This window comes from Bos taurus, chromosome 4 (assembly GCF_002263795.3).
Source record: "Bos taurus isolate L1 Dominette 01449 registration number 42190680 breed Hereford chromosome 4, ARS-UCD2.0, whole genome shotgun sequence".
NCBI lineage: Eukaryota > Metazoa > Chordata > Mammalia > Artiodactyla > Bovidae > Bos > Bos taurus.
The window spans coordinates 106862230-106878903 of NC_037331.1; positions in this window are offsets into that span (position 1 = coordinate 106862230).

Consider the following 16674-nt stretch of genomic DNA (forward strand, 5'->3'; position numbering starts at 1 on the left):
TCACTCTTTGAGCTTTGGTTACTATTTTTCATGTTTCCGGATGCGGCCATTCATCTAGCTTCTCTGGATAAAACTTTCTACATTTTAATCATGCAGCAGTTCTAATGCTAAGCCATTTAACCTAGAGGTAAACCATTTTTAGATAAACTGCTTTTGGGTTGGGTTTGTATGCAATAAGCAGCTCCTTCACTGCAATGTATTGAAAGCCAACCCTTGACATGAGGGTTTGAAAAAACTAGGGCTAGAGTTCCTAATTCAACTTTCCAAATGAACTTGTACCGTTTACCACCAGCTTCATTGCTCCCACTCAGTGCAAGCCGCTATTATCTCTTGCTTGCTTCATTGCAATGGCCTTCTAATGGGTCTTGCAGCTTTTACTCTTGCTTGCCTTTGGTCTATTTTCAACATAGGAGCTAACAAGATCCTTTAAAAATATGTCACTTCTCTTTCATGATTCTCCACTTGCTTTTCAACCTGGAGCAAAAGCCTAAGTTTTCATGATGAACTAACATGCCCTTTATGATTTTGTCCTCTACCTCATACCTTTCAAGTCATATCCTGCTATTCTGCCCTCCTCTCACTCTGCTCTAGCCACTTTGTCTTCCTTTGATGTTTCTTGACTATGCCTGGCATATATGTGACTCCCATGGCCCCTGTATTTGATGATCCCTGGTTGGAATCTCTTCCCCAGATACTAGCATGGTTCAGTCCCTTTCTTCTTTCTGGTGTTGCCATTGTCATCCAAATTACAATCCTCCATTCCCTGCTCTGCTTTCTCTCTTTAGTGTCATCATCATCTATTTTACTTATTTGTGTATTTGTTTTAATCATTTGTTTCCCTCAATCTAACATAAACTTCATAAGGACAGGGATTTGTATCTTTTTCCCCCACTGGCAAATGGTAAACCATAAATATTTATCGAACACATGAATGCCTTATTTTATCATAATTATCTAGATTTCTTTATTGTTGTAAAATTTCATTATTTCTATGCCTGTAGAAGTAACTAGGGCTACTAGAAGCTGGATCATCAACTTATATTCTCTTATAAAGTCAGACACTTCAGTGATTTTTGCTGGTTCACTAATAAAATATTTAGTCTTCACATTTTTCTACAGTTGTTAGAGGTAATTGCTGCCATACTTCTTTTACATTTGAACAAGATTTTATTGACCATCTAGACATGTAGATCTAGGTACACATCTCCCTGCTAAGTGAAGTGGAGATATGAAAGTAGGATTTAAACCTACTGTGTAACATACTAAACCAGTTAGAGGAATATAGAACAGTTAAGAACTATGGTGTTGGAGAAGACTCTTGAGAGTCCCTTGGACTGCAAGGAGATCCAACTAGTCCATCCTAAAGGAGATCAGTCCTGAATGTTCATTGGAAGGACTGATGTTGAAGCTGAAACTCCAATCCTTTGGCCACCTGATGTGAAGAGCTGACTCATTTGAAAAGACCCTGATGCTGGGAGAGATTGAGGGCAGGAGGGGAAGGGGACGACAGAGGATGAGATGGTTGGATGGCATCACTGACTCAATGGACATGAGTTTGGGTAAACTCTGGGAGCTGGTGATAGACGGGGAGGCCTGGGGTGCTGCGGTTCATGGGGTGGCAAAGAGTCAGACATGCCTGAGCGACTGAACTGAACTAAACTGAACTGAAGAACTCAACTGACCATTGTTAAGTACTAGTAGTTCATATAGTAAAGAGAGAGAGAGAGAGAGAGTTTTCAGTAGAGAGAATTCTATAATGGAAATTAATTAGACACAGTTGTCTAACATTATAATGTGTAGCCACGAATTTTATTTGTCTCCATTACATGATATTAGGGAGTTTCCATCTATCTTTGATAATAGTCCGTTTGATATTGACATTTCTTACTATCACCAATGGCCTCCTTCCCTGAATTTTTATAGAATTATAGCCTGTATCACTGGCCATTCTTGTATGATTCACTCAGGTGAAGGGTAATAATCTTGATATTAAAAAAAGTCATGGGACTTCCCTGGTACTCCAATGGTTAAGACTGCAAACTTCCAATGCAGGGGGCCTTATACACTCCCTAATCAGGGAACTAAGATCCCACATGACCCATGGCACAGGCAAAAAAAAAAAAAAATCACAAGATCAAGGGCCTGCGTGGGAGGAGAGTTGAGAAGGGAGATAAACAGTGAAATCAGATCAGAGTTGTGAAGCAGGAGTGAGCCAGGATATAGCTTCTGGTGGCTGCTCATGGGTTTGGCCTCTGTCACAGGCTTGTAATGAATCTAAGTTCCAATGGTTTGGATGGTTGGCCTTGGTAACAGATAAAAGCTTTTGAAGCTGGGCTTTAGCAGCAGGCAGCTGAATGCATTTTGAACTTTAGTAGGCTAAACTGACTAACACATCTTTTAACTATAAATAATACTTTTCCTGGACTACAGTGATGAAAACCCAGGCTTGGGGGGGGGGGGTGGTGGTTGGCAATTTTTTTCTTTTCTGGACTTTTATTTCCCTTTCAGTGGACATGAGTTTGAGCAAACTCAGGGAGACAGTGAAGGACAGGGAAGCCTGATGTACTTCAGTTCATGGGGTTGCCGAGAGTCAGACATGACTTGGCGACTGAAAAACAACAACAAATTTTCCTTTCAATAAAATATCAATAACCTCAGATATGCAGATGACACCACGCTTATGGCAGAAAGTGAAGAGGAACTAAAAAGCCTCTTGATGAAAGTGAAAGTGGAGAGTGAAAAAGTTGACTTAAAGCTCAACATTCAGAAAACAAAGATCATGGCATCCGGTCCCATCACTTCATAGGAAATAGATGGGGAAACAGTGGAAACAGTGTCAGACTTTACTTTTTTGGGCTCCAAAATCACTGCAGATGGTGACTGCAGCCATGAAATTAAAAGACACTTACTCCTTGGAAGGAAAGTTATGACCAACCTAGATAGCATATTCAAAAGCAGAGACATTCCTTTGCCAACAAAGGTCCGTCTAGTCAAGGCTATGGTTTTTCCTGTGGTCATGTATGGATGTGAGAGTTGGACTGTGAAGAAGGCTGAGCACCGAAGAATTGATGCTTTTGAACTGCGCTGTTGGAGAAGACTCTTGAGAGTCCCTTGGACTGCAAGGAGATCCAACCAGTCCATTCTGAAGGAGATCAGCCCTGGGAGTTCTTTGGAGGGAATGATGCTAAAGCTGAAACTCCAGTACTTTGGCCACCTCATGCGAAGAGTTGACTCATTGGAAAAGACTCTGATGCTGGGAGGGATTGGGGGCAAGAGGAGAAGGGGACGACAGAGGATGAGATGGCTGGATGGCATCAGTGACTCGGTGGATGTGAGTCTGAGTGAACTCCGGGAGTTGGTGATGGACAGGGAGGCCTGGCGTGCTGAGATTCATGGGGTTGCGAAGAGTCGGACACGACTGAGCGACTAAACTGAACTGAAAGAAGAACTTGATACACTATTTACAGAATAGTGTTCATTCTCTGTTTTTCTCAAGATGATTTTTTTTATGAGAAAATACTCCTGTGTAATCAGATTATTCTATCACATCAGAACTAAAGTGCAATAAATTTTGAAAGCAACATGGAAACTCTGCCTTCGGGGAGAACTATAGTTTTCATAAGATAAGGGACTAGGACTACTTTTTTGAGGTTGGCAGCTTCCTACCCTGCTGACAAACTCATTAGGAGCAGTGAGATTTGGGTCAACACAAAAAGTAGGATCTATTCAATCCTGTAGGGATCAGATTCAAGAAGACTGTTGATCTTATTGCTGGACAGTTTCAAATGGAGAAGGAAAATTTAGACTTTGAGATTTAGATTCTATATTCAAAGATTTAGAACTGGAAAGCATTTGCATTCTGACTGCTTTATACTGTAACAGAGAAATCCACTGGGAAGCTGGGGCGAAAGCTGCTTTCTCAAGTTAAAGCCAATGACTGTGTTTATGTGAGTGAATAAGAGTATACTTTCCTTCATCTGTGTTTGCAATTTTTTTGTTACATGTATTACTGTAGTTGAGTTTTACTAACCTGTTATTTTGAGGGAAAATCATCACCAACCTTTAGTAGCAAGACCAGACTCTCATGGCTCTAACAAGTAAGGCTGAAAACATTTTTGTTTGTACAACGTATGTGTTCGTTCTCAGCCTTTCTAAGTTAGATATAAGCATTACTACTTCTTTTATCATGGCACTTATATAAAGTCTTGCCAACTCAGTCTCCTCAAAGAACCAAATATTAAAGCACATAACAAAATATGCCAGTAATGCAGTTTGTACAAGGGTGACTCAAAGATTATTTTAAAAAGAAAAAGCAATCAAGCTTATTCAACAAATATTTATTTCCCGAGTGCCCACTGTGTGGGAGATGTGGGGGTTGGAGATGACCAGCTTTGTTCTTTAGAAGAACAACATACCTTGCTATTAGCCCAAAAGCAATGTCTAACATTCAAGTATGTATTTAAAAGATTAAGACCTTTGCTGTGTCCAGAAAATATTCTTTGTGAAAATACTTTTTTACTGCGGTAAGAACACACATACATGGAATTCACCCTTTCAGCCATTTAGAGGTTCACAGTTCTGTGGCATTAAGTACATTCACACTGTTATGCTGCCATTGTCACCACCCATTTCCGGAACTTTTTCCACCCTCTGCAACTGAAACTCTGTGTCCATTAAACAATAACTTCCCATTTCCTTCTCCCTCCTAGTCCCTGGCAACCACTGTTCAGCTTTCTTTCCCTATGAATCTGACTGCTTTAGGAACCTCCCATAAGTGGACTCACAGTCTTTTTGTGACTGGCTAATATCACTTAGCCAAATATCATTAAGGTTCATCCATGTTATAGCATGTGTCAGAGTTTTCTTTTCTTTCATACTTTTTAAAATTCATTTATTTGGCTGCATTTGGTCTTAGCTGTGGCACAGGGATCTAGTTCTCTGACCTGCTTTGCAAATGGGGAGTCTTAGCAATTGGACCACCAGGGAAGTCCCAGAATTTTGTTCTTTATTATGGTGGAGCAATATTCCATTGCCTGTATGTATCACATTTTGTTTATCTATTTATTTGTTGATGAACACTTGGGTTGTTTCCACTTTTTGGCCTGTTCGTAGAAGAATGATACTTCTATGAACATAGGAATTATTGTAAGTCAGTCTTTGTTGTTCAGTCACTAAGCCATGTCTGATTCTTTTCGACCCTGTGAACTGCAGCACGCCTAGCCTCCCTGTCCTTCCCGAGCTCCTAGAGTTGCTGCTGCTGCTAAGTCACTTCACCATGTCCGACCCTGTGCCACCCCATAGACGGCAGCCCACCAGGCTCCCCATCCCTGGGATTCTCCAGGCAAGAACACTGGAGTGGGTTGCCATTTCCTTCTCCAGTGCATGAAAGTGAAAAGTGAAAGTGAAGCCGCTCAGTTGTGTCCAACTCTTAGCAACCCCATGGACTGCAGCCCACCAGGCTCCTCCATCCATGGGATTTCCCAGGCAGGAGTACTGGACTGGGGTGCCATTGCCTTCTCCAACTCATGTCAATTGAGTCAGTGATGCTATCCATCCATCTCATCCTCTGTCTCTCCTGTCTCCTCTTGCCCTTGATCTTTCCCAGCATCAGGGTCTTTTCCAATGAGTCAGCTCTTTGCATCAGGTGGCCAAAGTATTGGAGCTTCAGTCTGTCCAATGTATATTCAGGGTTGATTTCCTTTAGGACTGACTGCTTTGAAGTCAGTCTTTAGATTAATATACAACTCTGCATAATAGTGGGACCTTGAATACTACTACCAGTTCTATCTACCCTGCCTTGTCCTACACTATGCCAGAGCAGTCAACTCTTCCTAGTTTTAAATCATAGGGTTTTGCAGGTCAAGGTTAATGTTGGAGACAAAGTAGTTATTTAGTCTCCTTTATTTAAATATACCACAAATAGTTTATTAGTTTTAAAACTTTAGTTTTTTTTTTTGATAATATATGATTATTGTAGGAAACTAGAATATTGTAAAAAAGTTTAAAAATCACTCAAACTTAGGCTTCCCAGGTGGCTCAGTGATAAAGAGTCTGCCTGCTAATGCAGGAGACACAGTTTTGATCCCTGATCTGGGAAGATCCCACATACTGTAGGATAACTAAGCCTGCAACAGAAGACTAGCCCTTACTCATTGCAACTAGCAAAAAGCCCATGCAGCAACAAAGACTCAACACAGCCAAAAATAAATAAATAAACAAATAAACATTAAAAAAGTACTTTAACTTCAAACCTGACACTTGAAAGAAAGAATATCTTAAATTAAAAAAAAAATCACTGTGTCCTTTCAGATACTTTTTTCTCATGTGGAGGTATATTTATATATGTGTGTGTCCACAGATAGAAGTAATGCTAATATCTCAGACATTTAAATAATTTTCGTAAAATTGGGGTGATAAATTTATATATTTTTGTGTAATCATGGAAAAAGCAAGAGAGTTCCAGAAAAACATCTATTTCTGCTTTATTGACTATGCCAAAGCCTTTGACTGTGTGGATCACAATCAACTGTGGAAAATTCTGAAAGAGATGGGAATACCAGACCACCTGATCTGCCTCTTGAGAAATTTGTATGCAGGTCAGGAAGCAACAGTTAGAACTGGATATGGAACAACAGACTGGTTCCAAATAGGAAAAGGAGGACGTCAAGGCTGTATATTGTCACCCTGTTTATTTAATTTATATGCAGAGTACATCATGAGAAACGCTGGACTGGAAGAAACACAAGCTGGAATCAAGATTGCTGGGAGAAATATCAATAATCTCAGATAACACCACCCTTATGGTAGAAAGTGAAGAGGAACTCAAAAGCCTCTTGATGAAAGTGAAAGTGGAGAGTGAAAAAGTTGGCTTAAAGCTCAACATTCAGAAAACAAAGATCATGGCATCCGGTCCCATCACTTCATGGCAAATAGATGGGGAAACAGCGAAAACAGTGTCAGACTTTATTTTTCTGGGCTCCAAAATCACTACAGATGGTGACTGCAGCCATGAAATTAAAAGACGCTTACTCCTTGGAAGGAAAGTTATGACCAACCTAGATAGCATATTCAAAAGCAGAGACATTCCTTTGCCAACAAAGGTCCGTCTAGTCAAGGCTATGGTTTTTCCTGTGGTCATGTATGGATGTGAGAGTTGGACTGTGAAGAAGGCTGAGCACCGAAGAATTGATGCTTTTGAACTGTGGTGTTGGAGAAGACTCTTGAGAGTCCCTTGGACTGCAAGAAGATCCACCCAGTCCATTCTGAAGGAGATCAGCCCTGGGATTTCTTTGGAAGGAATGATGCTAAAGCTGAAACTCCAGTACTTTGGCCACCTCATGCGAAGAGTTGACAAATTGGAAAAGACTCTGATGCTGGGAGGGATTGGGGGCAGTAGGAGAAGGGGACGACAGAGGATGAGATGGCTGGATGGCATCACTGACTCGATGGACATGAGTCTGAGTGAACTCCGGGAGTTGGTGATGGACAGGGAGGCATGGTGTGCTGCGATTCATGGGGTCACAAACAGTCAGACATGACCGAGAGACTGATCTGATCTGATCTTCAATATTACGTGAACCAAGAACTTCCAGATGTCCAAGTGGGTTTAGAAAAGAAAGAAGAACTAGAGATCAAATTCCAGCATTCGCTGGATTATAGGAAATTTCAGAAAAACATCTATCTCTGTTTCATCGACTACACTACAGCCTTTGACTATGTGGATCATGACAAACTTTGTAAAGCTCTTAAGAGATATGGGAATACCAGACCATCTTACCTGTCGCCTGAGGAACCTGTATGCCAGTCCAGAAGCAACAGTTAGAATTCTGTATGGAACAAATGACTGGTTCAAGATGGAGAAAGGAGTATGACGGGGCTGTCTGCTGTCACCCTGTTTATTTAACCTATATGCTGAGGACATCGTGAGAAATGCCCGACTGGACAAGTTTCAAGCTGGAATCAAGATAGGTGGGAGAAACATCAGCAACCACAGATATGCAGATGATACCACTCTAATGGCAGAAAGTGAAGAGGAACTAAAAAGACTCTTGATGAGGGTGAGGGGGAGAGTGAAAGAGCAGGCTTAAGACTAGATACTAAAAAAACTAAGATCATGGCATCCACCCCCACTACTGCATGGCAAATAGAAGGGGAAAAGTGGAAGTAGTGACAGATTTCCTCTTCTGGGGCTCCAAAATCACTGCGGGTGGTGACTACAGCCATGAAATCAGAAGACGATTGCTTCTTGGCAGGAAAACAATGATAAACCTAGACATTGTGTTGAAAAACAGAGACATTACTCTGCTGACCAAGGTCTGTATAGTCAAGGCTATGGTCTTCCCAGCGGTCACATATGGCTGTGAGAGCTGAACTGTAAAGAAGGCAGAATGCCAAAGAATTGATGCATTCAAACTGTGGCGCTGGAGAAGACTCCTGAAAGTTCCTTGGACAGCAACGAGATCAAACCAGTCACTCTTAAGGGAGATCAACCCTGAATATTCACTGGAAGGACTGATGCTGAAGCTGAAGCTCCGGTATTTCCGTTATCTGATGCGAATGGATGACTCATTGGAAAAGTCCCTGATTCTGGGAAAGATTGAGGGCAGAAAGAGAAGAGAGTGTCAGAGGATGAGATGGCTGGACGGCATCCCCAGTACAGTGGACATGGATTTGGGCAAATTCTGGGAGATGATGAGGGATAGGGAGACCTGGAGTGCTGCAGTCCGTGGGATCACAAAGAGTCAGACACGACTGGGTGACTGAACAATAACAGCAACATACATTGTGAAAGCATTCCCATAATCAGGTTAATTAATATATCTCTCACTTCGTATACTTACCTTTGTTCTTGAGAACACTTAAGTTCTACTGTCAACAAATTTCAATTATACAATACAGCATTACCTACTCTAGTCACCATGTGACTATATATTATACATGCAGATCTTATTAATCTTATAATGGAAAATTCATACTCTGTTACCATGTAACCCACTCCCAACCCTTGGGAACTACCATTCTACTCTCTGTTTCTGCAAATTCAATGTTTTTTTTAAAGACTCCACATGTGAGTTCACACAGTATTTGTCTTTCTCTGGCTTATTTCAGCTAGGAAAATGCCCTTTGGTTTTATCCATGTTGTTACAAATAGCAGGATTTCTTTTTTTTTTTTTTATAAAAGGTAGACTAATACTCCACTGTATATATATGTATATATCTTTATATCTATATCATATTTTCTTGATTCATTCATCCATCCACAGACACTCAGGTTATTTCCATACCTTGGCTATTGTGAATAGCTGGCAATGAACACAAGAGTACAGTTATCTCTTCAGGTCAATGATGTAATTTACTTCAGATATGTATTCCAGAAATAGGATTGATAGATCATAAGGTGGTACTATTTTTAGATTCTTGAGGAATCCACATACTGTTTTCATAGTGGCTATATCCGTTTTCACCAACAGTGTCCAAGGGTTCCCTCTTCTCCATATCCTTGCCAGCATTTGTCATTTCTTAACTTTTTGAGGCAGCTCAGACGGTAAAGAATCTGCCTAGCAGTGTAAGAGACCTGGATTTGATCTCAGGGTCGGGAAGATCCCCTGGAGAAGTGAATAGCTATCCACTCTAGTATTATTGCCTGGAGAATTCCATGGACAGAGGAGCCTGGCAGGCTACAGTCCATGGGGTCTCAGAGTCAGACACGACTGAACAACTAACACTCTCAGTCATTCTGATAGGTGTGAAGTGATATCTTGCTTTGGCCTTGATTTGCATTTCCCCCTGATGCCTAGTGATATTGAGTACTTTTTCATGTAAGTCGTCTTTGGAAAAAATGTCTATTTGGGGGTTTTATGCATTTTTAAGTTGGAGTGTCTGTTTTTAACTGCTGAGGTGTGAGTTCCTTGCATATTTTAGATAGTCCCCTTATGGGTTATATGGTTTAGATATCCTCTCCCATTCCATAGGCTGTCTTTTGATTTTGTTGACCGTTTCTTTACTGTGCAGAAGCTTTTGAGTTTAATGTAGTTCTACTTGTTCAATTTTGCTTTTGTTGCTTTTGCTGGCAAATCCAAAAATTATTGCTAAAACCAATGTCAAACAGCTTACTCCCAAAGCTTTCTTCTAGGAGTTTTATGGTTTTAGGTCTTAAAATTCAAGTTTTAATCTATTTTGGGTTGACTTTTGTGTATGGTTTAAGATGGGGGCCCAATTTAATTCTTTTGCATGCAGCTATCCAGTTTTTACAGCACAATTTATTGAGAAGGCTCCCTCTGCCCTGAGCCCAGAGATAGCTATGGGAAGTGCTCGTGTGACCATTTAACAACCGCTTTGTTTGCTGCCATCCTGTGGGACTTGTGAACCCAAGTCACATTAGCCCTCAGAATGAGGTGATTTGAGGGGGCCCCGTGCCTCGGAGGGGCAGCCTGAAAAGTTGGAGCACTAGATGTGCGTTCCAAACTCTGTTCTTTTGGGGGAAGCTGGTAGTTGCGGGCTCCCTTGTTATTATAAGGCACTATGCCAGGGATGGGGTTTCTGGTGAGAGAGTGTCTTAGCCTGTTGAACCCATTTCCACATAGGTATCTTCTTAGTCACCCAATGTGTAGGAGTCATTCAACTAGTTTCTGGGCTTCTTTCAAAGGGATTGGTCTGGTACAGTTGTATGTTTGTTGTATCCATGGGGGGAGGGAAAGTCAGAAGCCTCTTCTGTCATCATCTTGGTGACGTCACCTTAGTTCTCGCTCTTTCACTCTTATAGCTGCGTGTGCAGAGGTGCCGAGTAGATGAGAGCAGAGTGTAAGGGGACAGAGAATAGAACTCAGAAAGAGAAAATCTCACTCGAAAATCTTCCTCTAGTGACCTTGAAGTAGTCACTTAAATTCTTTTTAAAAATTTGCTTACTTAAAAAATTTAATTTTGGCAAGAAATGCATAACATAAAATTGGTCATTATAACCATTTTTAAGTGTCCAGTTAAGTGGTATCAAATATATTCACATTGTCATGCAGCTTCACTGAACCTTCCCTGGTGGCTCAGAGGGTAAAGAGTCTGCTTGCAGTATGGAAGATCCAGGTTTGCTCCCTGGGTCGGGAAGATCTCTTGGAGAAGGAAATGGCAGCCCACTCCAGTATCCTTGCCTGGAAAATTCCATGGACAGAGGAGCCTGGCAGGCTACAGTCCATGGGGTCGCAAAGAGTCGGACACGACTGAGCGACTTCACTTGATCCTTGATCTTGATCTTGTCATGCAGCTAATCTCCAGAACTCTTTCATTCTGCAAAATTGAAACTCTATAACCATTAAACAAACAAAAAAATCCTCATTTCATGCACTTCCATCCCCCAGCCACTGGCAATCACCATCTACTTTTATCTTTATGAATTGAATTACTTTAGGTACTAAATATAAGTTAGTTACACATTATTTGATTTCTTGTGATGGGCTTATTTCACTTAGCTTGTTCTCAATGTTCTTTCATTGTATGTCACAATTTTCTTCCTTTTAAAAGCTGAATAATATTTCATTGTATGTAAATGCCACATTTTTTTAATCCATTAGTCTGTCCATTGATACTTGGGTATTTCTGCTTTTGAGTTTTTATGAATGATGCTGCTATGAACAGGAGAGTACGAAAATCTTCTGAGATCCTGCTTTCAATTCTTTTGAGTGTATGCTCAGAAGTGGAATTGTTGGATCATGTGGTAATTCTATTTTTAATTTTTTAAGGAACTGTCATAGTGGCTACACCATTTTATACTCTCCCCAGCAGAGCATACAGGTTCTAATTTCTCCCCATTCTCATCAAATTTGTTATTTTCTACCTTTGTTTTTCTTTTTTTTTTTTGCTAGTAGCCATTTCAATGAGTGTGAAGTGGCATTTCTTTGTGGTATTGATTTGCATTTTCCTTGGTGATGGACAAGGAGGCCTGGCATGCTGCAGTTCATGGGGTCACAAAGAGTCAGACACGACTGAGCGACTGAACTGAACTGAACTGAATGATTAGTGATGTTGAGCATCTTTTCATGTGCTTGTTAGCCATATACCATTGTTAGTATATTATCTTTGGGGAAATAACTATTCAGTCCTGATCCATTTTTTTGTTTCAGTTTTATTTAAATATAATTGAATATAGCACTGTATACATTTAAGGTGTATCACATAATGATTTGACTTATATACGTCATGAAATGATGACTATAAGTATAGTAAACATCCATTATCTCATATAGATATAAAATTAAATGGAAAAAATAGTTTTTCCTTGTGATGAGAATTCTTAGAAGTTACTCTCTTAATGACTTTAATATATAATGTAGCAGTGTTCTTCATATTTATCATGTTGTAAGTTACATTGGCTCAGTGGTAAAAAATCCACCTGCCAATGCAGGAGATGTGGATTCTATCCCTGGGTCAGGAAGATCCCCCGGAAAAGGAAATGGCAACCCACTTTGGTTTTCTTGCCTGGGAAATCCCGTGAATGGAGGAGCCTGGCAGGCTACAGTCCACAGGGTCACAAAAGAGTCGGATAAGACTTGGAGACTAAACACCAACAATGTGGAACCTAGTTGTCCCAGCATCATTTTTGAAACTCACTAGGTTTTAATGAGTTTCAAAGAATTAATTTCTATAAAGCACTTAGAACAGTACCTAGCATGCAAGCAGCGCTGAGTAAATACTAGTTATTATTTTATCATTTATTACACTAAACCATCATTATATGTCTACTTGTCTTTCCTTCTCAAGACTGCCTGAATCTTTGTACCTCCAGGCTTGTCCTAGCACCTGACAGACAGTACATGCTACACGCTAAATGGATTTCATTGAATGGACGAATGATAAATAGGACTTCTCTGCTGAGGCTGCAGGTAAAGTACAGAGCAGATGCTAGTTTCAACACTGACATTCTTTATGAACTGTGGGTCCCAACCAGAGGTCCTCTCAAGCTTAGAACATACTAACAGCGTCTGCCTTAGGGCATCTTCCCAGACAGCATAGCACACAACCCCTTGATGCAGATCACCCTGGACAGCTAGAATCTCTTTAGCATGTTTATCATTCCACATGGCCCTCCGCACTTGTTTGTTTGCCCTCCACTTGTCCCTGAGCATGAACTCAGGGAATGGAAGCCCTCCCTGATATTTGCTTCAGCCAAACCTCCTCTGCTGGACCCTTCGGCTTTCAGCCTCTAAAAGTTGAAGGGCTCAAGGCTTACTCTCAGCACCTTAACTATTTCTGTCTACGTTCTTCACCTACATGATCTCATCTGGTTTAATGGCTTTAAATACCACATAAGTGGTGATGACTCCCAAACTCGTTATTCCAGCCGTAAATCTTCGCTGAGATCCAGACTTGTATTTCAACTGTCATCTTCAGGTCTCGTCTCAGATCTCTAATAGGCATCTCAAACTTAACATAAACAAAACAGCTTCTTCCACTTCTTCTCTCAGTCTTCCTCATCTTGGTTGTTGTTGCTGTTTGGTTGCTAAGTTGTGTCTGACTCTTTTGTAACCCCACGGACTGTAGCCTGCCAGCTTCCTCTGTCCATGGAATTTCCCAAGAATTCTGGAGTGGGTTGCATTTCCTTCTCTAGGTAAAAGGCTACATAAAATTCTCCTGGTTGCTGAAATAAAAAGTTTAGGATTTGTCCCTGATTTTTTTTTCATCCCTATATCAAAAAATCCTATCAGATCTGCCTTGCAAATATGCCAGCATCTTATGCCCGATTACCACCTCCAAAGCTTCCACTTAAGGACAAGCCCTCTGCTTGTACCCAGTTTAAGACAGTAGTCTCTTACTGCTCTCTTCCACTCTAGCCTCTTTCATTCTTTACATAATAGTCCAGAAGATGTTTGAAAACATAAGTTATCCTGCTCTTCTGTTTAAAACCCTCTAATGGTTTCAGTTACATGTGGATGATATCCAAATTTCTTACCATTGACCACATGACTTTCTTGATCTTGTCCTTTAAATAACAGCATGTTAAAGGCTGAAATTTCTACCAGGTGCAAAGATTTAATGAAAGGAGATTTCAGACTGAGTTGCCAGTTCACAGTATGCAGATGTTCAAAGGAAACGGACATAAGCCTTTCATAAGTCTTGAAACTCTTTGATAAAATAAAAGAGTTGAGACAGTAGAAGAGAGAAGATTTTGTGAGAAATATTTAGAAAATCCTACACTCTGAGTCCAACTCCATATTCCACCAAAGAAGACTAGGAATGTCTCCTCCTCCCCTTGAACCTGGTGGTGGTCGGGAGCTTCCATGCAGCCACGCACAAAACTTACTGGGTTATTTCTTCTGTTGGGAAACGGACTAGGGTCTTGCTTCTGCCTGTAGGACTCAGAGAATGAGAAAAAAGCTGGGTGATTTTGGGGACAGAGTCAGGAGAATATGGCTACATTAGGACTGGGGGGCAGGGTTAATGGCCAGCTGTGGGTCTCAAGAGGAGAGCTTGTGTGTGAGGGTGTCCTGAGATCTGATTACCAGGGCTGTCCAGTGGAGTGTGGAAGCTCCAGCTGCAACTCTTGTTGGTGAATTCCCCGAAACTGAGGAAGGAGTCCTAGAGATGACTCAAAATAGAGACTTTTTGCCCCAGCACACAGAACAGCAGAGAGAGGGCTCAGTAGGGAACCTCCAGAGTCCTGAAAATTCCCGTGAGGAAGAGAGTCAGCATTAAACCTCCACCAGGCCTGGGAAACACAAAGCCAGATTCAGTTCAGTTCAGTTCAGTTCATTCGCTCAGTCGTGTCCGACTCTTTGCGACCCCATGAATCGCAGCACGCCAGGCCTCCCTGTCCATCACCATCTCCCGGAGTTCACTCAGACTCACGTCCATCGAGTCGGTGGTGCCATCCAGCCATCTCATCCTCTGTCGTCCTCTTCTCCTCCTGCCCCCAATCCCTCCCAGAATCAGGGTCTTTTCCAACAAGCCATCATTTCGCACGAGGTGGCCAAAGCCAGATTACTTTGGTTCTAATCCGAAAAGGACCCTTCCTGCTCCTTTACCAGTCTCCATCTGCATCAGCCAGTCTCAGAGGGGTCGAAGCTGTAGTTGTCTAGTTTTCATCTACTGCATTGAAATGTCCAATTTCTGGCTTGAGGCTGCTTTGTGACTTGAAGCGATCTTGGGATGACCTGTTTGACAAGAGTGAAAAGTAAATTCATATGACACGCTAGAGTTCTTTCTTTCTGGCTGGAGAAGTTTCCCTTGCTGAATAAAGTTGGAAGAAATAGTAGAAGAGAATGAATAAAACTATGGTATGATAGTATTATGAGTACAGCCAGCTCCCCATGGCAAAGGCTCTGCTTGTTTGATCCCTCACATTATCCCCTGAGAAAGCCTTCCCCAGCCTATAGGTTTAAAGGAGCAACATTTTTTTCTCCACCTGTTTTTCAGCGATTTTACTCCTCTTTTTCTTCAAAGCACTGACTACAGTGTGAAAGTATCCTGTTCAGGTGTTTGCTTATTGTCAGTTGTCTTCCCTTGGTTCCATAAAAGCAGGAATCCTTTCTCTTTGGCTCACGGCTATATCCCCACTGACTACAATAGGTGCCCTGTGTATATAAGTGCTCACTAAGTATTTTTTGAGTGAATGAATGAGCAAAAACTATAGGTCTAAGAGTGAGAAAAATGCACATTCATCCCACTTCAATGGGGTTTTTATTTTCACACAATAATTCATTCATCCTGTGGTGGTAACAACAGTCACATTATTTGTATGACTAAAGGCACTTTCATGAAAAAGTCATATTACAAAAGGAAACACAACATTAAGGAAGTTTTAAACAAACATGGAGGAAGGACCAATTTGAAGTATTATTAAACCAAAAACATTTGACTATAGATCGATTCGAATATATTTTTACTCAATAATACATTTTTATTTTTCGACATGGTCTCTCAGACATCTCTCTTCACTGTTGGTACTGGAGGGCAGGACTCACATATGCCCAGTAAGCTAAGGAATCTCAGTGGGGGGCACGCTCTAAATTGGCCCCCAGGACTCTCATCCCTGGAAAGTGCACCTTTGTGGAACCCTCTTCTTATGAGGGTCCATGGTGACTGCAACTTCCTTCTATCTAATAGAATATGGTAGAAGTGATAGAATGTCATTCCGTGATTATGTTATGGTAGTTAACCCACATCTTTCTAGCCAGCTCTTCTCTTAGGGGCTCTCTTTGCTGGCTTGAGCTGTTATGTTGAAACAGTTCACTTGGTAAAGACTGAGGGTGCCCACCAGGATCTGAGGGCGCCTTCAACTGACACCCAGCAAGAAGCAGATACCCTCAATTCCACAACAAAGGAAGAAATTCTCTTACTGGAAACAAACTCCACTTAAACCATTATCAATCATTAACACTTCAGGGTCCATGAAGGATTTAATAAGAGGTTTGGTAGAAAGGTGGATCAAAGAATCTGACCTTGAAAGGGATGACTGCTCATAGGTGAGAATAGATCTGTAGCAGGAAAACTCAACTGGGGATATATTCCTCCAGCATCACCACTTTCCTAGGTCTTGGCCATATGAGTTTTTGCCCATATACTTAATGTCTTTGCAAAGATCCGATGAGGAGAGATGTGTTTATGGGGCCCAAAGGTGGAATAAGAGGGATGGGGTTGTCAACAGAATCAATAAACAGTCTATCATAAGAATTGAAAAGAATTTTATGC